The sequence below is a fragment of the Ochlerotatus camptorhynchus genome, unplaced genomic scaffold (genome assembly GCF_037179485.1).
Source record: "Ochlerotatus camptorhynchus isolate MF236.1 unplaced genomic scaffold, CSIRO-AGI_Acam_v1.1 ptg000343l, whole genome shotgun sequence".
In the NCBI taxonomy this organism is placed as follows: domain Eukaryota; kingdom Metazoa; phylum Arthropoda; class Insecta; order Diptera; family Culicidae; genus Ochlerotatus; species Ochlerotatus camptorhynchus.
The window spans coordinates 1596425-1620686 of record NW_027040831.1 but is presented as its reverse complement, the minus strand read 5'-3'; the positions used below and the strand labels follow the sequence as shown (position 1 = coordinate 1620686).

Sequence of the window (24262 nt, the reverse complement as noted above, 5' to 3'; positions counted from 1 at the left end):
ACGACTACGTCTGTGATAGGGATACACTTTGTGAAAACCAAAACAAAATTATGAAAGATTTTGAACGTTAATAACTCAGCTGCCCCTGGACCAATTTCAATAATTTTATCATCAATCGATCAGAAATATTTCTAATCATCTGTTAACTTTAAGGCTTTATCATATTTCAAAATTCCAGTATCTAAAGTTGCACAAATATGCAACTGTTGCTATAATAATTAAAATTATCGCCGTTTGCCTGCGAAAAGTTGAATTCCATCCGGTCTCAAATTTCTATCCCTACACAAAACACAAGCTCCTGCTGCAGTTAACAAATAACGCGGATTTATTATATAAGACCACGTAGTCATACGTCACCATTCCGGACGACCCCATAGGGCTGTTCCTTGTAGTTTTTGTAACATGGTAGCGTAATAAATAAAAATCACAGTTTTCACTATAATTGTTCATTTAGAAGATTGAACGATATTTGCGCTTTATAATTATGGGCCGAACATTAGGGACGTCATTTGGAGACGTGTTCTTAATTATGGCCTACGAGCTTTATTTGATAACTTTGTATTGGTGAAACCATTCACGTTGACTCTGCAATTTCTATTTTCTTCTTTGTGAAGGACGGTACACACGCTGTTTCCAAACAACCCAAATTTGAGTAAGATCTACTCATATCCGTCAAAAGTAGACCTATTCGAAATTGAGGAAACAAAGTTGAGATGACGGTGACGAATAGACAACATTGATCTGATTCCGAACGATGTCATCTTGTCAGTTCCAACTTTGTTTACTCAATTTTGGGTAGCACTACTTTTTACGGATAAGAGTAGATCCTACTCAAATTTGAGTTGTTTAGAAATAGAGTGTAATCAATCCTGCCGTCAAAACAAACTTCACGTCAAAATGATCTACTCATTTTTTTAGGGGCTGTGCATTAACTACGTAGACAGTTTTTTGAGATTCTTGCCCCCCTCCCCCTGCGTAGACAATTGTCCGTATATAATTTTTTAAATTTGTTTGGGCCGTGGATAATCGCCAACCCCCTCCTCCCCTAAGCTGTCTACGTAGTTAATGAACAGCCCCTTATCTAGTTCGTTTTTTGTAAGGCTCAATCGCGTTAGCTTTACGGAGCCGATAATTCATTGTTCTTTGTTTGTAACAAAATTCACTTAATTCTATGTATAGCAGGAGTTGGGCCGAATACTCGCTGCTTACCCGAGGTTAGAGGGGTACATTGTCGAAGAATAAGAAAGGGGAGGAGTTTGGGGGTAGTATTTCGTTGTCTCATCAGAGCGATATCGCCAGTTTGAATGGTAGTGTGGCTCTAGATTCGTCTGGAGTTCGACCGGCTATGGTGACCAGTGGGCGACGATGAGACTCATCGACACGGGGCACAAGACAAACAAAAACTAATAAAGAGATATAAAAGACAAACGAATTAAATTCTTATACTAGACATTTGCAGAAACACATGAATATAGCAGAGATCGCGGGTACCCAACACGTCTCTGATAGGGATATAGGGTTGTCTTCCTTGGACCTCGATGGTATTCAAAAGTCGCTCTCTGGCGGTGTCATTATCCGTACATTGCGAAACTGCGTGATCGATGAATCTTCTCATATTTGAGTACCGTTCTCTCATATTCACTAAAGCGTAGGCCACTCATAGATTATCAAATATGAGCAAATGTCACTCATATTGAAGTGAAGTTTACTCATATTTTAGTAAACATTTACGCAGATTTATTTGCCGTGTAGGCCCTTCGAAAAACTATCAAGCCGAACAATGCATTAAGTCCTAAGTAACATTAATCGATTCTCTTTCGTTAATAACTTGGCTACAAAACCGTTTCTTGCCGTGTTTGCAGAATTGCTAGATAATACCTTCTTTGATCGAACTATGTGTTGAAATTAGCTAGAAGTGTCTACACATGGCCGCGGGGATGACAAGAGAAAATATACGAAGAGAATCTGTCAATGTTACTTAGGAGCTAATGCATTATTCGGCTTGCTATCATTTGACTTGACAGTTCGTTATATGTGTGTTCGTGAGATGATCTATTCAGATCTGATCAGCTTTTATGTTGATTCTAAAAGCATCGTGATTTATTTTATCTGGATTAACCGGAAAGAAAGCACTGTTTCTTTAATCCCCATCAGCTCTAAACGAGAAGTTAAAGTGACGTCAACAATGTGGTTACGTATGAATGATAAGGAGTGAAAAAAGCGATTTCACATGCTGAACATTTGTAGATCGAGATTCATCTTCGATAGGACGAAGTTGCATCCATTTAAAGATGGTATATAGAAGGTTACTGTCTTGAGCAAAGTTGTTCAGATGACCACGGTCATCCGGATTGTCTTCATATTAGTTCATAACTCTCTATCACTACGTGGCGCTAGTATACATGTGAGCATCCGGAACATATGTTTCGAAAGCCTACCCATATAGGATGTTGCTGTGCAATGGAAGTATTTTCGGAACAACGGGCGGTGTAGATGCCGGATATTGATGCAAGACGCCATTTTGGAATCCAAGATGGTGGCCATCTGTTTTAGAATACTGTCAAATACTATACAATAAGGATATTTTCAGAACGAGAACGACGGGTAGATGTCAAATTTTGATGTCCGCCGCTATTTTGAAATCCAAGATGGTGGCTAACGGTTTAAAAAAACTATCAGATGAGGCTGCGTCATTTCGTAGAAGGACATTTCACCGATAGACGTTTCACCGAAGGACGTTTCGCTGAAGGACGTTTCGCCGAAGGACTTTTCGCAGAAGAACATTTCACCGAAAGGCATTTCACCGAATGGATCATTTAGCCGAATCGGTCATTTCACCGAATGCGTCATTTCGCCGAATTTTACTCATGAATCAAACTGAAAGATCTGATCATGTTTAAAAGAAGAAATCATTCCTATAGATATTGATTATTTATAAAATAACAAAATCAGCACAACTCGAATGAACTGCTCATGTTTAAAAGAATGAAGCATTACTATAAATCAAAAATATTGATGATTTCAAAATTTCTGGAATCAGCATCTCGAAAGAACTGATCATGTTTAAAAGAAAAAAACATTACATTTAAATAGCTTGAAAGGTTGAAAACATCGTACCTTCTAAATCTTTTAACGAGACTGTTTTTAAAATTTACTGAACTTTGAGGAAAATTCAAAACAGTAGAAAAATGACTTGCTCTTTGGCAAAATTACCCATTCGGCGAAACGTCCTTCAGCGAAATGTCCCGCTCCCCCATCAAATACCCACCAATATACGTAGTTTCGGAACGAGGACTTATAGATATCAAAATTTGATGTCTACTGCCATTTTAAAATACAAGATGGCGGCCATCGGTTATTGAAAAAACTGTATAATACGAGTGTTTCCAGAACGGGGACGACCTGCAGAGGCCGAAAATCGATGATGGACACCATTCCAAGATGGCGGCCATCGGAGGATGACGTAAAGATGTCAAAATTTGATGTCCGCTGCCAGCTTGGAACCCAAGATGGCGGCTATATGTTTAAGAAATACAATAAAATACGAGCATTTCCAGCCCAAAACGCTAAAAAATGTCAATTTTGGTCGAAGCAAGTTCCGAGTTGAATGAAACATTATTGGTAGTAGCGAACATATGAGTAATGTTTCATTCCAATCGATCAGACATATTTTTACAAATCTGTTAAAATTAAGACTTTATCATTTTTCAAAATTGCACGAATGTTTAACTGTTGCTATGATAATTAAAATTATCACCGGTTGCCTGCGAAAATCGATTTCCCTAACACAGATTTCAAATTTTAATTCCATCCGGTCTCACCGGTCTCACCACGTGGTGAGTGGTGATGTTCTCCAGTACACAACGAAAGGCTTCCCGCAACCAGCTAGCTATCAAGGCTGCCCTTAACCGCTGATCGGATTCAGTTCTAATCACCGTGTGTTATAATGTCCGGTCGTCATCATCAGCTGCAGCAGCAGCAGCAGTGCTTTCGGCGCGTGGCTTTGAACATTGTTCTCCAGTACACAACGAAAGGCTGCCTGCAATTAGCTAACTGCAGCCCACATGTGCATCCATAGAAGGAGGAAGAAGCCGTACCGTTAAGCTGGGCTTAGACAGGGCAAGTCAATTGATCAAGTCAGTTAAATTCAACTGACTTCAACGCGAATTGAACGTGTAAACCATGCCATACAACTGACTTGATCAACTCACTTGAATTGAAACATAGTTGAACCAGGCTCAACTTTTCAAGCCAAATGAATTCAACTGAGTTGATCAAATGAGTTGCCTAGTGAGTCGCTGTGGGCCATCTATGCCAAGTGCGTCACCCTCATTCCAAACAACATACAGCTCACGAGCCTCATCTGTGTTTAACACCCTAATAGCTCAGTATTACTCAACCATCATGACAAAACGGTCCTTTTCAGGACCACCATAAATTTGTTAAAAAGTATTTTTTGGTCATTTGTCAAGGTCATCAATCCGATGTCAGTTCCCATATCAAGATAGAGCTGGAATTAGGGCGTAACAGCTTTTGTAAACAAATTATTCTTTCGATGATGTCCTGAAAGTCAAGGCTTGCCCACGCAAATCAACATCACCATCAGGTAGGGTAAGACTTTCCCTACCCGACGGTTATGTTGGTTTGCGTGTGCGTGCCTTGAATTCCTAAAAATCATCGCCTAATTCCAGCTCTATCGGGATATGTTCAAATCTAGCATACCATGTACTTTAAGGCAACATTGGGGGCACAATTTCAAAGTCGGTCGTGGCATGAAAGTGGTCTGATTTTGATCCAGAGATGATGGATTTTAATTCTTCATACACCAATCCATAGGAACTTTTTCTACGAATATGTTAAAATTAAGACATTAAAATTTCACTATTGAAAATTTCACGAATGTGCAACTGTTGCTATGATAATTAAAATTATCACCGATTGCCTGCGAAAATCAATTTCCCTAACACAGATATCAAAGTTGAATTCCATCAGGTCTCACCAAACGGTGTTTATTAAATCATCGCGTGGTACACTCCGAAAGGCTCCCCGCAAGCAGCGAGCAGCAGGTCACATGAGCGTCCATAGAAGGAGGGAGAAGCCACACCGCTATTGATCGGAATCAGAAGCTTTTCGTAAGTTGATGTGGGCCATCTATTTCAGGCGCGTCATACTAAAGAGTATAAACAGAGAGAACCCCAGTTAAATTCCTATTCCTACACAAAACATAAGCTCCTGCTGCAGCTAACAAAACAGATTTATTATATGACGGGCTGGTAGCAGGTCACTTTTTAGTGACTTGGTCACTATTTTGAAGCCAGTCACTAAAAAGTCACTTTTTACACCAAAACGTCACTAAAGTCACTATTTCCCTAAAAATAGTCACTAAAGTCACTTTTTCACAACTAAAATAGAGTGAAATTTAAAAATATCAACAAAATGCTTAAATTTAGTACTTGGCACTAAGAAAGTCTACAGTAGTTTTAACAAAATATACATATCTGTTAAAAAATTGAAAATTTTAACCAGGGTGACCAATGAACCGCAAAACTTTGGAAGACCAGGAAAACTATTGAGAAATGACTTCAATTTCGATTAAAAATCGGAGAAAATATACCTTCTTTCCCAGAAAATAAACTGTAAATCTTGTAAACTTTCCAAAGGTATTTGTCTGTGATAGATTTTCAAAAGTCTTTCAATGATGATTACGAACTTTAAAAAATCCAAAGTAAATTTTAAGAGAATTTTAAATGATTCTATGGATAACACCAAGATATATCAGAGAAGAATACCAAAGTACGAACTACGAAACTCTCATGTAAAATTAAGTGCTTTGAGAACCGATTTCAATAACGGTGCCGATGGTGTAGTGGTAAGCGTGATTACCTCTCACCCCAGCAGGCCTGGGTTCAATCCCAGTCGGCGCCGCCGGGATGTTCTGAGGCATAACATCTCTGATCATGCCTTCCTTCGGATGGGAAGTAAAGCCGTTGGTCCCCGGTTCATGAGTTGATGGGTCGATAGGTAGGGTCCAGGTGTGGGAGCTGCCTTCCTGGCACGTTGGTAGCATTGGTGCTCAGCACGGAAAACAAGATCAACGGAAAAAAACAAACCAAAGGAGAACCGATTTCTTCATCTCCGCTTAAATCTTAAGCCAGGTTTACCTATATTGTTAAACTTGGCTTAACACATACGAGCGTCGCTTTTGATTGTTGTTTAAATTATTGGAAGATTGCCGTAAAAGCTCAACGCAGATGTCGCCACTGCATGATGATGATAATGTTGACAGACTGCATATAAAATTCGTGAAAATTAGCGTTAAATCATAATTTTCATCAAGCCTGTGTAAAATTCTTCCAATATAACATTCGAATTGCAGAAGAAAACGTTTTTACGATCAGACTGATGTGCAACTTTGACTCTTCCAGTTGAACTTTCATAAGATATATTCATTTCATTTCGCGGCTCTAACAATGCTGCATCGTAGATATGATGTAAACAGAAGTAAATTGCTCAATTACTCAAAATAGAGATGATTTGTCATCTTGCTATCACTTTGAAGACCATCTAGCACCATTTTATAGTATGGTGCGTGTTGAGTTAAGCAAGTTCCGTTGCGTTTTCCGTCGAAAATTGTGAGCATCAATATGTTTGCTAACAAAAGGCCAAAATGAACATTTATTGAATATTGGCGTCCTATACAACCAATCTCCATTACCATCAGCATGATACAACCTTTCCTAAGTAAATTCACTTAATTTCCACTTTCATCCTAGTGGAAATCGCACATATTCACCATTTTCCGAAAAATGCCGCTGCGCAGGAGGTAACCTTTCCCTGTGGGTGCAAACTTGTTATGCATAATTTTCCATGAAAACATCTCCGATCCATACCGAAATAATAACAGTTAGTTTGCAAACACATTTTCTTACACGATTCAAGCAAAAGTTTCCACGGGAAATTATTAGTTTTTCTTTATGTACCGATTTGCCCCAAAAATCGTCTGTTTTACTTGAAGAATTTGGAAACTATCCTCCTTCTAGTAGTTCTCACTTCGAAATGTAGGTGGCGAAAGCATGGAAAAGTTTCACTGCAAGACGCCAATTAGAGTCGCAAAGTTCAGCTCAGAAACAATTTTGGAAATAATTCCAATACTGAGAGTGCATTTTAACGAGAGTTCTGAGAAGAATTCTATGATCATTGGATTCTAGTTCAAATTCTAATAAGAATTCAAATTGCTTAAGGGGAGCTCTGATGAAAATTCCATAAAAATCCCGTGAACTCCAAAGATGGTCTCTGCGGATAATTCTAAAAGAATTCTGGGGTGATTTTTGAAGATACAAGAGAATTCTAAAGAGTTCGAAATAAATTCCGAGAAGAATTCCAATACAATAGTATTTTGAGGGTTCAAAATTTCAAAGTTATTCTGTGATGGATTGTTGTTTTGAGAATTCTGAGGAAATACTATGGGAATTCTAAGGAGAATACGAATTGAATTTCCAATTGAATGCAGGGAGAAGTCCAAGATTATTCTACGCAGAAATTTATGAAATTCCAGAGGTTAATGGCATGTAAATTCTAAAGAGAATTCAAATAAATTTAACATGTATATATGAAAGGAGCCTTCAGGAAGTTCCTAGAAGAATCAATAAAAAATCAAAAATAATCTACTTTAACTAATCATGTGTTATTACTTCATGCGTGAATTTAACGATTTACATAGTCAGAGATGCTCAACATCAAATATCAGGCTTAAAGTGGAGATTTTATAACATAGATAAGGAGATTAAATTATAGAGTTGATAGTTCTGTTATAGTACGGCAGTATGAAAATTGTATATACAAAGTAGAAAGCGAGCAAAGGACAATTTTGAAGAAGGTACGAATCGGGTAGTTGCTTACGTCAGATGGCGACTTGAGTGTGAAGCAATCGATAGAACTGTTTCCGCACATCGGAGGTACATGAGCAAATTGGCGATCATCCCTTTTGCCAGTGGCAGGCGGAAACACCCCTCACCATCCCTCATTAACGGATGAGCTTGGTAAAGGAGAAGCTCTACCCGATTCGTACCTTCCTCAAAATTGTCCTTTGTTCGCTTTCTACTTTCTATATACAAATTTCACACTACCACACTATAACGGAACTATCAACTATTTACTTTTATCTCCTCATCTATCGTATAAAATGTCCACTTTAATTCTGATATTTGATGTTAAGCATTTCCAACTACGAAAATAATCTATTTCCAAGAATTTTGTTGATTGTTCTGCAAAGAATTTCAATAATGCAATATTATTTTAGTAAAAAATTATTTGCCTGAACGTTTAAGAGAAGAGGAATTATTCTAAAAAAGTTATTGAGATCATTCTGAAGAAATTCTGTGAAAAATTCCAGCGAAAAATCTACCTTTAAAGATTTCGAACGCAGAATCAAGTTCAAGATCATAAAAAATGAGAATTACTATTTGCTAGTCATCATTCCGTTGTTAGATGCGATTAAATTAGAGAAATTGATGAAATTAGATTTTATGTTCCATGGCATAAATAGTTTATGTCAATTTCCGTAATTGTAGTCACAAAAGTCACTACTATTATATCGCATCAGCACTACCAGCCCTGATTATATGAGACCACGAAGTCCTACGTCACCATTGCGTACAACCCCATAGGGCTGTCCCTTATAGTTTTCGAAAACCGATGGTCGCAAAATCGATTTTTTACTTCTACACGTCGTCCCCGTTCAGGAAATACCCATATATTGGTAAAATAGAAAACCGATGGTCGCCAAATGTGACTCCAAAATGGCGGCGGACGTTGAATTTTGAGAGAGAGAGAGAGAGAGAGAGAGAGAGAGAGAGAGAGAAGGATTAGTAATTTCCACGTATCTGTCAAGGATAAGCAAATAAGGTAGTGGAATTAAATGGAAATTACTAATCCTTCTCTCTCTCTTTATACAGGTATTTCACTAAGACGCCCACATTCGTCAGGATCTACACGTCGTTCTCATTCCCGAAATATCCGTTTTGTCGGGAATTTGACAGAATTTTAAAACTTTTAGCCACCATCTTGTATCCCAAAATGATGTCCAACCCGAAAACCGACGGTGGACATCGAATTTTTTACATTTACAATCGTCCTCGTTCCGATATTATCCCATATTGTAGGGTATATGATAGTTTTTGACGTAGGACTACGTCTTTGATTTCTATATGAGAGTACATTTTGGGAAAACCGAGAATGGAACATGTAACAAAATTATGGAAGATTTTGAACATTAATAACTCAGCTGCCCCTGGACTAATTTCAATAATTTTATCACCAATCGATCAGAAATAAGTGTACGCATCAATAACACTGCTTTTGACTGATGATTTTCAACAAGAAACTATTGAAAAAGTGGCAATGTCAAGCAATGTCCAATGTACAAATAAAAAGTAATAGTTTTATCAGCGTTTTCATGAACTAAAAGTTCTTCCCAAACCCAGTCGTCAAACATATCTCCGATCTGATCTACGAGGTGTGCTGAAGGTGTTCCTGGAAAATGTGATCCGTGATGCTGTCACCTACTCTGAACACGCCAAGCGTAAGCGGTCATGGATGTCGTCTGCGTTTTGAAGCGACAGATGCACTCTGTACGGTTTCGTAGGTTAAATCATCACCAATTTTGGCAACAAAACGGCCCTTTCAGGGGGCAACAAGCTTATTACAGTAAAGAGTTGGAATTGAATTTATATGTGCCTGTTTGTCCATATTTAGAACCACACGTTCTCAACGACCACACAAATTGCTCTCCAGAGTTGTAATCTTGTAACCAAACTTGGAAGCAGGGGTGCAAGTGATTTTGATCGATTCTCTTCATCAACTTTCTCTTTGAAAAAAAAACTACAAATTTGGTACGCCTAACTCATAAACGGAAAGAGTTAAGATAATAGATGATCGATCAATTAAAAGAACTAAATTTTCTTCATATTTGTTCCGTGCCCTAGCGGTCCTACGTCAAGCTCCCGTTCGTGCCCCTAGGCACAGAACTTCTACTTTTTTCTTACTCAAATCCATTGCAACAGAAAAAAAAATAATGGCTCCAGGTAATCGAGCCATTTTCTTCGGATAATCGAGCCCCCCCCCGGATAATCCAGTCCGACCTGTATAAAACTTCCTCCCAACTCTGAGTTTTTTTAATCCGATGCCCGCCATCTAGGATACTAAAATAACAGGGGACGTCGAATGTTGATATTCACACGTTGTCCTCTTTCCAAAAATACCCATATTATTAGGTAGTTGACAGTTTTTCTAAAACCGATGGTCGCCACCTTGATTTTAAAAATAATGTCCAAAATCGATTTTTTACTTCTACACGTCGCACAGAGGAGTAGCGGATTTTACGTATTCTCGGCAACCTAAGCAGCGACCTTCTTTCTATAGCCTTTTTCTCTATGGAACGCACACATATGCAGTATTGGTTTGTTTACAATCTTTTGCTGCCAGCTGCTCTAACAATTTCAGTCGAAAGAATTGTCAAAAACTGTTTTGAAACGCTTTTACAAAGTTCCAATCTTCTCTAGTGAGAGCGAGTATTGTCGGCAACCAGTTTTTCTTCGGCAACCGTTCCATTTGAACTGCATGTAAATCTGCTGTTCTATTATCGGCAACTCGAAATCAGCTACAATTTGTAGTGCGTGTGTTTCATTTCAAGAAAACCCTGCTAGATTGCTTTTTCTCAGTGGTAAAAATATAGTCAAATTGAAGCTGAAAGCATAAAGAATCGTTTGCATGCATTCAGCGAAGTGTTTTCGTAAGAAAATCCAGTGAAAATAGTGTTTCAATTTGTGTTGCCGAAAATAGTTTGTCATGCCGAAGCCGTCATTTCCCCTATTTGTTCTAGAAAGCTGGCCAAAAGTCCGAAAAGCGAAATGTATGAACCAAATTGTTTTCGGTGTTTTTAGTAGCAACACATCTTGCTCATGACATAACCACTACATGATAACTTGATAAGTTTTTAAACCCTCCTACCTGTCAATATCTTAGCCTCTGGCGCAGTCAGTTGGGTGGTTAATAAAAGTGCGTTCTCATGAATCCAATTTATAACGGTAAGTAGATTGTTTTTGAACAGTTTGCATGTTTCAACACAAAATTTGAACTCATAGTTTTGTCATGGGCAGCATCAATGCAATGCATTTGAAAGAAATTAGCAAGTACATGAATTTTAAGGAATACAACGACATAATAAAATCATCCTCATATTTCTTCTTTTTGGATTTATTGCCAATTTACGTAAAGATGTTATTTTTTTAAATTTTGTTCGTTGAACGGTTTTTCCAGAGTCTGAAACATCGCATCGTTTTATATCAAGGCTATATTTATGCCAGATAATGGAAACATGTTCCAAAAAGGTACTAGGTATATGACAGATTATTGTTTGGTGAAAGCAAGCTGGCCAACATTTTGAGATGCCCTTCTGAACGCAAGGCTACACTTAAGCGTGACTTCTGCCACTTCAAATCCGATTTAAAAAAAAGATGGATTGCCTCCCTTTATCGCAAAAGTTTTTCATCAGTGCCAACAACGAATGGATGAATTCTGAAATTCAATTCACTTCTTGGGGTCCTCCAGCATGCAGAAAAGGACGTCCAACTAAGAAGTTTGAAGATTCAAGTGAGAGGTCAAAGCGTAGGAGAACTTCAGAACTCAGAACAACCGCTTCGGTTAACGAATTGACATATGCTGCTCAAATGGGTCAGCGAGCTGTTGGAAATACAGCTGCTGCAAATGTTATAAAATCAGTAGCAGCATTCCCCTCAACAGCTGCGAAACTTAATCGAGTTATCCTTAACCACCATCCAAAATATCCTCATCAACATACGCCTGAGGAAACTTTAGCTATTTTTGCTGAGGCTGACTTGACGAGAATGCAATATGAGGTTATTCACGTGGCAGATAAATCGATCTACCCTTGTTATTTGGTTTTGAAACAAGCAAAGAATCACTGTTACCCAAAGGAAGAAGCCATTACAGTTACCGAAATACTCGCAGAAGTGCGTCTTCAGGATCTACTGGATCATACGGGATTACGGTTTTGCAAGTATCTGGGTGAAATTTTGGATCAGTTATCCGACGAAGAAAAATGCAGCATTCAGCTGTTGACCAAGTGGAGGTGTGATGGATCTCAGCAGTCACGGTATAAGCAGAAGTTTGACGATGCGGAAGCTGATGATACAAATATTTCCCAAAGTTCATTAGTACCAGTTCGACTGATTACTATACTGCCGTTATACGCATAACTGTCCCATGTTCAGTGCGCAAAACAGTCAGGTTCATTGTGTCATTTTGATATGAATATGAACTGCCATCTGCCTCATCATTCACTGCCTCGTGAGAGTCTGAATGATTCAGAGGTAAACGAGTCACTGACAGCCGAGCACTCAGTCAGTAGCTCAGTCAACACGTTTATTCTGCCGTGATGGAACCCAATATTTGTTTTGAATGACTGAGCGTACATTTTCTATGGAAAAATGACTCAATTACATGCTGTGTGAGCGAAGGTAAGCGGTGAGCGTCGCCTGCTCGTGAGTGACTGAATGTTTTTGTTGGCTCATTCTTGCCTTGTCCTTTACCGTTTTTTTACAAACGGTCTGCACAGAGCAATGGATTGAATAGTACAGTGCTTTCACACTCAGCCTAGGCAGTCAATAATTTTAAGCTCTGCCCATGTTCTATGCAATCCGTATTGCCGTCCAATAAGGATTCGTTTTGTTAAAGAAACTAACGATATTACGGTTGAGGAAATTTCGTATATTGAGAAGTAAATAGAGAGCCTTCAACAAACGGAGATCAAGACAAACAACGATAAATTAGTAAAAGTTAGTCTTATTTTGTCTTATTTCCAACAATGGTGGACGGCAAAGCATGTAACTATGCTACAAGTACTTATTCGACAATGAGATGCTACATTTGTGGAAAAACTTCTAAGAGCTTCAACAGTCTTGACAATCTTCAGCCTTCTAATCCAGAATCGAATTTAGATTGTCGATTTTACATGCAAGGATTAGATTTTTTGAATCGTTGTTGCATATTTCTTACAAACTAACTATAAAGAAATGGCAGGTAAGATATTTTGAAGTAAATCTAAATCATCTTCGAATAAACTTCCATTAGGTCAGACATCCTGAAGAGAAACAGATAGTTAAGCACAGGAAACTTGACATTCAGAAAGCATTCAAATCTGAAATAGGGCTAATAGTTGACGTTTTTGCATCTCAAAATGATGTCCAACCCGAAAACCGACGGATTTCAAAATGACGGTGGACATCGAATTTTGACATTGTTAGTCCTCGTTCCGAAAAAAAACCCATATTGTAGGGTATATGACAGTTTTTTAGAAAACCGATGGCCACCATTTTGGATTCCGAAATGGCAGTGGACATGAAATTCTGACCTCTACATGTCGTTCTCGTTCCATATTGTAGGCATGCTTGGCATGCACAGTTTAACTCACCAACTACTCATTTGCTAACAGCTTTTCACTCAGTTGTTGAAGTTAGGTTTTCTTCGAAGTAATTGATAGAGTAGAATAGTTTACTATAAACATGCAAAGAGTAACTTTTGAATCAACACCATTGAATTTTTACACTAAAGGTACGAGATGTGTAGCGAGCTTTCCTCACTTCATTTTGAAAACGCAAAAACTAATACAACTTATTACTAGAAATAAATTCTACTATTTTTTTACATATCCATAACAAGCTTAAGCTCTATTCTATTGACTGCTTCAAAAAGAACTATGTTTCGTCTACTGTGTGCAAAGTTATTAGCAAATGAGCAGCTCATGACCAAAAATGCCAACAATGATTTTAGGGTATTTGACAGCATTTCTAAAACCGATGGCGGCCATCTTGGATTCCATAATGGTTTCCAACATCAATTTTCGGCCACTACTCGTCGTCCGCGTTCGGAAAATACCCATATTTTAAGGTATTTGACAGTATTTTTAAAACAACTGGCCGCCATCTTGGGTTTCGAAAATGGCGTCTTGCATTTATATCCGGCATCTACACAGTCTCGCTGTTTCGGAAATATGTACTCACATTGCACAGTAACATCCTATATGGGCAAGCTTTCGAAACATAGCATATTCAGGAAGTTCACATGCACACCAGCACTACGTAGTGAGATAGTTCTGAAGTTATATAAACGCCATCCGAAAGAGCTTGGTCATCTGAACAACTTTGCTCAAGACAGTAACCTTCCATATGACCATGATCTCGAGATATAGCTTATACAGGAAGTTCATGTGCACACTAGCGCCACTCAGTGTGAGAGTTCTGATGAGCAATCAATTTTGCTAGAATTTTCCGGAGTCTAATTGACGCCAACATACAGACAAAGAGTTATGGTAGATAAATTCAAGATTAAAATTTTTAACTGCCTTCAAAAACGCTTGCTTTAAAATTTTGCTCCTACCTTCGTGAATCGCAAACTGAAACTTGTTCGCACAATGGCACTGCAATGCTTTCAAAAGACGCAAAGTAACTCGAGCGTTTATTACTATTATCATTATGTTCTACCGAATGCAGAAGTTCAGATTGTTCACCTGTTGTATTGCCCAACCGAGAATTAGGATCCCTTCCAGCAGGGTCTAATCAATGGCGAAAATTATAGCGACGGCCAAAGATTTGTGTTCCCTTCGGCCTGTATGCATTGTTCGGTATGCTACCAGCAGTGCAGCGCCGCCGAAGATGATTAGAGGGTTGTGCAAACTTCTTCTGAACGGGACTGAAAAATGAAAACCCATTTTCTGTGGGTACTGGAAGCTGAGTGAAAAGAGCGATAAATTACTTACTTCATCCTGAGACCGAGAGCGCAGAATGGAAGGCAGTAACAAACTTCTAGGAACACGATTATCGTTAATTGAATCATGATGTATTGAGCGAAATGATCGATGTAACCCGGTTCGCTCGGTGCAGTTCAATGTCGGGTGGATGCTGGGCGCTGGTGCTGCTGGTGTCGTGATTTTGAACCAGCCCGTGAAATAAAGATGAGCTGATCTTTTAGAAAAAAGTGTTGTACCCCGTTCACACTACAGCCAATACTATGTGATATAGCATATCTTGATATCGTAATCGATCAAGTTTCACAGGAAATCAAGCTACTCTATATTACGTAATATACTGTATAGTGTCAACAGATGTAAAAATAACTTCCCATATGGTCTAGTGGCTAGGATATCTGGCTTTCACCCAGAAGGCCCGGGTTCGATTCCCGGTATGGGAAAGCTTTTTTTATTGAAGAGCAAAATTTTAAAACACAGTGACAAATTTGCACGATCATTGCAACACAACTACTTGCGCCGTACACTTTGGAGCGATGCTTGAAACGGGAAAACGATAGTTCCGCACCTTAGCAACAGTCAACAACCTTCCAAATCAAAAACGCAAATCACCACACATGCCCTATCAAACCACGTGTTTTTCGTTTTTTGTTTTAGCCACCACTATACGTAATCACAGCAAGCGTTGCAAAGCAGCTGGCGTTCGCATCGCTGCTGATGTTATTTGTATTTATTCCACACACTGACTGGTGAACCGCCTGCTGAGAACGCCTCTCGTCGAGCTTTATCTGTATCACCGTCACGCTGCCTGTTGTTGTTGCTGTTGGTGCCTATCTTGCCCAACGCTATTCTCTCCCGTCTTGTCTAAACGAACCGCAGCGCAGAAACCCGGTTGTTCTCTATGGGATTTTTATTCGATTATCGCACTCTGCTCCCCGTCTCCCTCGATCGCTGCTTGTTTGATTGAAAATTATTACGCTGAACCGGTCGGTGGAGCTCGTTGGGATTCGAGAGTGAACGAAAATAACTCGCCGAAATAGCTCAGTTGGGAGAGCGTTAGACTGAAGATCTAAATGTCCCCGGTTCAATCCCGGGTTTCGGCAAAAAACGCTGATTCTTTTTTAGTGTTATTAGATATTTAAGGAAAGAATGACAATGGAGATTAGCTACTGCGATCTCAGAAGATATCGATGCAAAAATAGAAAACTAGCAGTCTCAAATCATCATAATAGAGTGATTTTAAACCGTTTGATTTATGGTGCACATTTAGAATGATAACATTCAGACACCTCAAATTAGGTATGAATCCTCCCATATGGTCTAGTGGCTAGGATATCTGGCTTTCACCCAGAAGGCCCGGGTTCGATTCCCGGTATGGGAAATATTTTAAATATGCACAGATAAAAATTCTGAATTTTAATTGTGATGTGTGATGGTGGAGAACTTGCTTACACATTTGATGAAAATCTTGAATTTTTCAAGTAATCAATTTTCGAAAAGATAAGGAAAGGGCGCGCCCCCCTTTCCTTACATTTTTGAAAATTTTGATAACTTGAAAAATTTTATTGGATCCGTTGAATGATTATCGTACGGTCTTTTTGATCCTAACTGAGTGGAACCATTGCCTTACATATATATATAGCTGCCAGTCGTGATGGAAGTCAATATTTTTTATTTAAATGTGCAATATTATAAATCGTTCCACTCAGATAGACCGTTCGATAATCATTCAACGGATCCACATACAATTTTAATTCTATTATAATACGCTGAACCGCTAAAGCCAAGTGCGATTCGAGAATGGCTAAAAATAACTAGCCGAAATAGCTCAGTTGGGAGAGCGTTAGACTGAAGATCTAAATGTCCCCGGTTCAATCCCGGGTTTCGGCAATAATGAAGATTCTTTTTTAGTGTTATTAGACATTAAGGAATTAATGACAATGGAGATTAGAGCTACTGCGATCTCAGACAGATATCGATGCAAAAATAGCAAACTAGCAGTCTCAAATCATAATAGAGTAATTTTTAACCGTTTGATTTATGGTGCACATTTAGAATGATAACATTCAGACACCTCAAATTAGGTATGAATCCTCCCATATGGTCTAGTGGCTAGGATATCTGGCTTTCACCCAGAAGGCCCGGGTTCGATTCCCGGTATGGGAAATATTTTAAATAAGAGTAATTTGCATTGTGTGAAACCCCAGAAAAAAAAACACCCGTCTCACCACTAGCCACCGTCCCCGCCCCCCAACACACACCACCTCCACCACCATTGAATTTCGAAAATCTCTGACCGCCTTTGTCCCGAACTTTGGGAAAATTATTACTTGAAAATTTTTATTGTATCCGTTGAATGATTATCATACGATCTTTTTGATTCTATCTGAGTGGAACCATTTATTGGCACATATGGCTCAATTGGAAGTCAATAGTTTTTATTTGAATGCGCAATATTATAAATGGATTCATTCGGATAGAATCAAAACAATTTTTATTCGATTATCACACACGGAACCGGTAAAATCATGTGCGATGCGAGAATGTTTAAAAATAACTAGCCGAAATAGCTCAGTTGGGAGAGCGTTAGACTGAAGATCTAAATGTCCCCGGTTCAATCCCGGGTTTCGGCATATGGTGATACATTCTTTTTAGGTCGATATTAATTAGCCGAGCATATCGGAAGGGTTTGACTAGCTGTGATCCTCTGAATGGATCGAAGCCATTAATAATAAGTAAATGACGAACTCGTTGAGTTTTACATTTACTATATCATAATAATCTAGCACCACAAAATAGGACTGAGTTCCACGGAAAATTACCTCCCATATGGTCTAGTGGCTAGGATATCTGGCTTTCACCCAGAAGGCCCGGGTTCGATTCCCGGTATGGGAAATATTTTAAATTAGAGTGTAACACACATTAAATTATTGAAATCTCTCACTTTCTCCGACTTTTGTTCTCTTTACTTTGTCCAGACCCCCGACCTTTGCGAATCTGAGTGGATTTATTGGAACATATCAAGAACAACATGTGAAAAGGGCATACAAGCTTTTTGTAAACAAACCTTCTTATGCCCTTTTCTCGCCACCCATATGACACCAACGCAAACCATCAACATCATCGGATAGGGGAAGCTGTTCCCTTCCCGATGATGTTGTTAGTTTGCGTGGGCGACCCTCGGTTGGCGAGAAGAGGGCCTACGAAGATTTGTTTACAAAAAAGCTTGTATGCCCTTTTCACATGTGGCTCTTGATATGGCTGCCAGGTGTGTTGGAACTCAGTGCATATGTTTTTATTTCAATGCACAATATTATAAATGGTTCCACTCAGATAGGATCAACAAGATCGTTCGATAATCATTCAACGGATCCACAAACAATTTCTATTCGATTATCGTACACTGAACCGGTAAAACCATATGCGATTCGAGAATGTTTAAAAATAACTCGCCGAAATAGCTCAGTTGGGAGAGCGTTAGACTGAAGATCTAAATGTCCCCGGTTCAATCCCGGGTTTCGGCATATGGTGATACATTTCTTTTTAGGTCGATAATAGTTGCCGATCGTATCAAAAGGGGGTTTCACTAGCTGATTCTCTGAATGGCTCGATCGAAGCCATTAGTTAATGACAAAGTGATTCTAAAACTTTTTAGTTTATGGTTTACATATACTATATGATAAAAATCTAGCACTACAATACAGGACTGATTTCCACGGTATATTACCTCCCATATGGTCTAGTGGCTAGGATATCTGGCTTTCACCCAGAAGGCCCGGGTTCGATTCCCGGTATGGGAAATATTTTAAATGAGCACTAATTGGGTCTTACATATTACATTCAGAAGAAAAATAAGGTATTAAATAGGTACCAGTACATTTGACCAAGTTTAAGTGTATATCGAACTGTATATTTACGTGAGCAGCACATGGCAAAATAGCGAGAAAAAAATAGGTGAACAGGTTGCAGCGAGAATTGCTCAATTTTTAGTTTTCTGAAGTGGTAAAAATATGGGATACAGCCGTTTTGCATATTGCACTGTTAAGAAGTTCTATTACTATTATTATGGAAAATTTTCTCAGCTATAACTTTGTACAAAATCGTTTTTCATCCAAATGTCAATTTAAGTAGTTAATAATAATTGTTCTAGAGATTGATAATCTTATGGCATGATCGAGCAGCTGTTTTGCGGGCAACACTGTATTCTGCAGTGTGACAAAGTAGCCACGATGTTTGTGCTCTATTCTTCGCGCCAGAAGCACCAATGTTGCCTGCTGAACAGGTAATTGAGCATAATCATAAGACAACAGTAACTTTAATCATTAATAACTTTTGTTCCTTATATTTTATTGAAAAACGACGTTCAAAAAATTGCAGCTGAGAAAATTTCTTACAAGCACAGCTATTTTTTTTTTTAATCAGAGCGATATGGAGAATTGTTATTTATTTATTTATGACTAAACATCAACAGGCGTCATTGGCCCCAATGATGTAACCTAAACTAAACATGAAAAGTACTAAAACTTAACATCAATAAGTCAATGGTCATCTCGTAAAAAAAGGAACATTGCTAGACAAACTAAACTGATCTAGAAAAAACGAACTAAACCTCCGGCGAAGCAGCTGGCGAGTCAGGTCAAAGTCAAGTAGTGCGGAGACCCTATTGAAGAGTCTCTGTAAACCACCGATTGCGCCGAACATGCTATAGTTAGTTCGCTGTATGGGCATGCGCAGCATTGCATTATTCCGTAGGGCTCTGGGTTGAACATTGATGTCAACTTGCTCAAGGAGAACAGGACAAAATATCTGCAATTAGCAATGCCCTTGCCGTATCTCTTCGGACCGACAGGGGCTCCAGATGGATCAGTTGCAAACGACATTCGTAGCTAGGCAATCGGAAGGGATCCGTCCACGGCAGTTTACGTAGCGCATATCTCAGGAACCGTCGCTGAACAGACTCAACTCTTTCGACACCGTTGTTGTAGTGAGGAGTCCAGACAACCGAGCAGTATTCTAATATGGAGCGAAACAAGGAGCAGTACAACGATTTAAGGCAGTAGATGTCCGTGAAGCCTTTGGCAATCCTGAAGATAAACCCTAAAATTCTGGAAGCTTTGTCGACGGCATACGAGATGTGCTGCTTGAAAGAGAGTTGTGTATCCAGAACCACACCTAGGTCCTTAATTTGGCTGACGAGCTCAATTTCAGTGCATAACAAAACATACTTGAACATAATAGTCTCTTTCTTGCTCGAAAAAGAGATAACCGAGCATTTGGACGGGTTAACCTCCATATGATTCAGAATACACAAATCACCAAAAGCATTCTACTGACGTTGAAGGAAGCAACAGTCTTCAATTGAGTAAATTCGAGGGAAAAGTTTAAGGTCATCTGCGTAAGTTTAATCGTGGTCCCTCAGTTACCAGATTCACGGCGTTGAAGTAAATCAGGAAAATCAGCGGTCCCAGGTGACTACTCTGGGGTATGTCGGACGTGGCAGCGAACATATGGGACTGGTGATCACCAATGACAACAGTAAGATAGTGATCGGTGAGGTACGACTGAAACCATAGCAAAAGGCAGCCGTGGATACCTAGCCTGTCCAGTTTTGCGATAAATATGCGGTGATTCAATTTATCGAAGGCAGCAGATAAGTCAGTATAACATCCGTCTGAGCACGATCCGACATACTGTTAGAGATGTAAGAAGTAACCGTTGAAAAACGTGCAGCAGTGGAGACAACAAACTGTCCAAGTGCGTTTTGACGAACGCCGATGGAATTCCGTCAGGACCCGGATTGTACGACGACTTGAGTAACGAGGAAGTCCTGGAAACCATCTCGGGATTGATATCAATTCTGCTCATGGTTTGGCCAGAGAGTGGTACGTAACTGGCGGCTAGTCGGACATGGTCGTCACTCAGTCTCTCGTCTGTGAAGACACTAGCACTCCTTTCGGATAAACTCCACGATAGTAGGCTTTCACCAATTATGAACAACTATTTGAGCAACTTGTTGTCTGAGAAATATATGAGCTTTTCCCATGGAAACTCGACATGTTTAAGCCCCCTTCTTTATAATTTTTATGTAAAAGACATTGATGGTTGTCTTGATGAAAATTGCTCGCTAAGGCAGCTTGCAGATGACGGCGTTGTGTCCGTTATAGAGCCAAGTGCACCGGACCTGCAAGGACCATTGCAAGATACCTTAGAAAATTTGTCTACTTGGGCTATGAAGCTGGGTATCGAATTCTCTCCGGAGAAAACTGAGTTGGTTGTTTTTTCTAGGAAGCATCATCCTGCAAAGCTTCAACTAAAGGGTAGAACAATCACTCAATGTATATCTTTCAAGCATTTAGGTGTCTGGTTCGATTCCAAATGCACATGGGGAAAACATATTGCGTATCTGAAACAAAACTGCCAGCAAAGGATTAATTTTCTTCGTACAATTACCGGAACTTGGTGGGGAGCACACCCGGAAGATCTGATCAGGTTGTACCGAACAACCATCCTTTCGGTTTTAGAGTACGGCAGCTTTTGCTTCCAATCCGCAGCAAAAACACACATTCTTAAGCTGCAACTGATTCAATACCGTTGCCTTCGTATTGCGCTAGGCTGTATGCACTCGACTCATACGATGAGCCTCGAAGTACTCGCGGGTGTTCTCCCACTGACAGATCGTTTCGCTAAGCTGTCTTTCCGGTTTCTCATCCGTTGTGAAGTATTGAATCCTTTGGTAATAGAACACTTTGAGTTTGTACTATGAGTACATGACGCTGGAGGTTGGTCCTTCTTCATTAATCTCCAATCGTGATTGCTTTCAAGCCTTCTATAGTTCCTCTGTAAATTTTGATCTGACCATGATGCAAGAAATCCGTGGAATACCAGATCACCATCGGTCGATGGTTGTTCCCTTAATTTTTGCAATCAAGTACCACCATGTAAGTAATGATAAAAGATTTTTCACAGATGGGTCAACCATAAATGCTTCCACTGGATTTGGTGTATTTAATCAATTTCATAGCGCCTCCTGTAAACTGCAGAAACCATGCTCCGTATACGTTGCGGAACTCGCAGCTACATTTTACGCAGTAGAGTGAATTACCTCACTACCTTCTGACCATTATTTCATTTTTACGGATAGTCTTAGCTCATTGGAGGCTATTCGTTCAATGAGGCCGATGAAGCACTCCTCGTATTTCCTGCCTGAAATACGATTTAAACTGAGTGCTTTATCTAACTGCTCATATACTATCACCTTAGCTTGGGTCCCATCTCATTGCTCAATTCCGGGTAATGAGAAAGCGGACTCATTGGCTTAGGTGGGCGATATGGAAGGCGATATTTTTGAGCGACAAATCGCCTTCAACGAATTTTTCTCCATTGCTCGCCAGCAAGTCCTCATCAGTTGGCAACAAAAATGGAATGATGGTGAATTGGGAAGATGGTTACATTCTATTCTCCCACAGGTGTCGAACAAAACCATGGTTCAAAGGGTTGGACATGAGCCGCGACTTTATACGCGTTATATCAAGGCTTATGTCGAATCACTGCTCGTTAGACTCGCATTTCTATCGAATTGGGCTCTCAGGCAGCAATTTATGTGCGTGTGGCAGTATTTATCACGATATCGAGCATGTTGTTTGGTCGTGTACCTTACACCGTGTTGCCAGATCTGAGTTATCCACATCCCTCAGGGCCCGAGTAAAAAAAACCCGCGATACCCGTTAGAGATGTCTTGGCAATCCGAGACCTCAACTATTTGAATTTAATTTATGTGTTTTTAAAACGGATAGCTTTGAGGATTTAGTAGTTAGTGTCATCTTGTGTTCCCTCAAGTTGTTAGCTGCCCATCGGTGTACCCCCATGTTTGTCTTTTTCATCAGAGTGTCGCCTAGTTCGAGATCAAGAGCACATTGCTCTACAAACCTTGAGTTTACAATCCCTACCCTGCCATCCATTTGTTACAATTTGTTACCCCTAACCTCGAGATAGTAGATGAGGCCAGTTTCACCAGAGAAGTGGGCGCCTCGCATAAGAAAGGAGCTATGCCCTGGGCGGTTACAAAACAAAGATCCAAACTGCGGTTGTTTTGGCTTATAACATGATTGATTTGAGAAAGAGTGGCTGAGCTGTAATTGTCCAGAAGGAGCGAAGCGTTGGAATGGATGACAGAGTGATCCATATCAGGATAGAGGAAGCGGTTGCGACTGTTTTTTTTTTCCAATAAATCCCTGGGAGATTGATGTCATCAAACACAATAACTTCGTCGGTTGCTTTAGCCGTATCCAGAACAGAGAAAACCGTTTGACAATGGGTTTCGATGAGGTCACGCTCGCGTATACGGTCGAAAGGAAAGTACACCGCACAGAGAAACAAGGTACGATCGTCCAGTTTGATCGACGTCTACAGCTGCTCCAAGCATATCCAAGCATTATTTTCTAGTATCCTCGCTTTAAACCTAGAATTTACAGCCACTAAAACACCTCCACGTTTAGCTTTATGGCTATTAGCAGCATTCCTATCGCAACGAAAAACTTCGTAATCGTCGCCGAACACCAACCATGTCTCCGTGAGAACAATGATGTCGCAGCAAAGATCCGAGGTAGCTACATGCTGGCAGTTGGCGGATTTCTCATGCTGACAATTGGCAGGATGGATTCACGGACATGACGTGGCTAGTGCGGAGGCTGCAGAACCGGATTCACAGCTAGAAGTAGGTATCAGGCAAAGGAGAGGCTGAATCTTCAGTATACTTGCCAGTAATAGCTGGTTGGAAGACCCCCGACCTACATCTACACTCAGGGCCGAGACGACTATGCTGAGCGCTGGCGCTGGCTGGAGTAAGCGCGACTTGGGCAGAGAAATCGGGGGCTTCCACAGTACTATCCATGATGCGTCTCAGTGGTGATGGTGATGGTCCAGAAGCAGTAGAGGTTGCGTTTCGTAAGAACGGTGTGCAAGTAGGTCCGTTTTCGGGCAAACAATATCGGAAAACCCCGTTTCTCGACTCAAGCGGAGGACCGGGATGTCTTCTGGTCGCTGGCGGGAAGGGTTCGAATGCGGAGAGTGGAAAACGGGCTTCCTCAAGGCGAGCAACAACTGGCAGATGTAGTTTTTTTTTGGCACTGAAATTCGGATCAACATCAGGCTCCGAAAGCTCACAATTACAGTAGTACTTGCCTGATGTAGCAAGCTGGAAGACCCTCAGCTCACATCTGGACTCAGGGTCAGGACAACTCGAATGAACGCAGCACGCAGGCAACAATAGGCGCGACTGAGCTAGAGGAGCTGGCTACTCCCAAAATGCTGTCTACGGTGCGTCGCTATGTCCATTTAGAATCCGTAATAATAAAATCATCTGTATCTCGGTAACGGATTGACGTAAAAATAAGGTTGATACATCAAAGCAAAGGTAATTCACTGTACTTTTAGGAAAAATTA

General features: G+C 40.0%; 9 non-coding genes across 9 annotated transcripts; all 9 read left to right on the top strand.

The window, feature by feature from the left end:
* Positions 1-15192: 15192 nt before the first annotated feature.
* Positions 15193-15264, top strand: TRNAE-UUC (transfer RNA glutamic acid (anticodon UUC)). Its single transcript has one exon. It is a non-coding gene; the product is annotated as a tRNA-Glu (tRNA).
* Positions 15265-15851: 587 nt separating this feature from the next.
* Positions 15852-15924, top strand: TRNAF-GAA (transfer RNA phenylalanine (anticodon GAA)). Its single transcript has one exon. It is a non-coding gene; the product is annotated as a tRNA-Phe (tRNA).
* A 206-nt stretch (positions 15925-16130) lies between these two features.
* TRNAE-UUC (transfer RNA glutamic acid (anticodon UUC)) lies at positions 16131-16202 on the top strand. The gene has a single exon. It is a non-coding gene; the product is annotated as a tRNA-Glu (tRNA).
* Positions 16203-16638: 436 nt separating this feature from the next.
* Positions 16639-16711, top strand: TRNAF-GAA (transfer RNA phenylalanine (anticodon GAA)). The gene has a single exon. It is a non-coding gene; the product is annotated as a tRNA-Phe (tRNA).
* Positions 16712-16915: 204 nt separating this feature from the next.
* TRNAE-UUC (transfer RNA glutamic acid (anticodon UUC)) lies at positions 16916-16987 on the top strand. The gene has a single exon. It is a non-coding gene; the product is annotated as a tRNA-Glu (tRNA).
* A 394-nt stretch (positions 16988-17381) lies between these two features.
* Positions 17382-17454, top strand: TRNAF-GAA (transfer RNA phenylalanine (anticodon GAA)). The gene has a single exon. It is a non-coding gene; the product is annotated as a tRNA-Phe (tRNA).
* Positions 17455-17644: 190 nt separating this feature from the next.
* TRNAE-UUC (transfer RNA glutamic acid (anticodon UUC)) lies at positions 17645-17716 on the top strand. The gene has a single exon. It is a non-coding gene; the product is annotated as a tRNA-Glu (tRNA).
* A 556-nt stretch (positions 17717-18272) lies between these two features.
* Positions 18273-18345, top strand: TRNAF-GAA (transfer RNA phenylalanine (anticodon GAA)). Its single transcript has one exon. It is a non-coding gene; the product is annotated as a tRNA-Phe (tRNA).
* A 204-nt stretch (positions 18346-18549) lies between these two features.
* Positions 18550-18621, top strand: TRNAE-UUC (transfer RNA glutamic acid (anticodon UUC)). The gene has a single exon. It is a non-coding gene; the product is annotated as a tRNA-Glu (tRNA).
* Positions 18622-24262: the final 5641 nt, after the last annotated feature.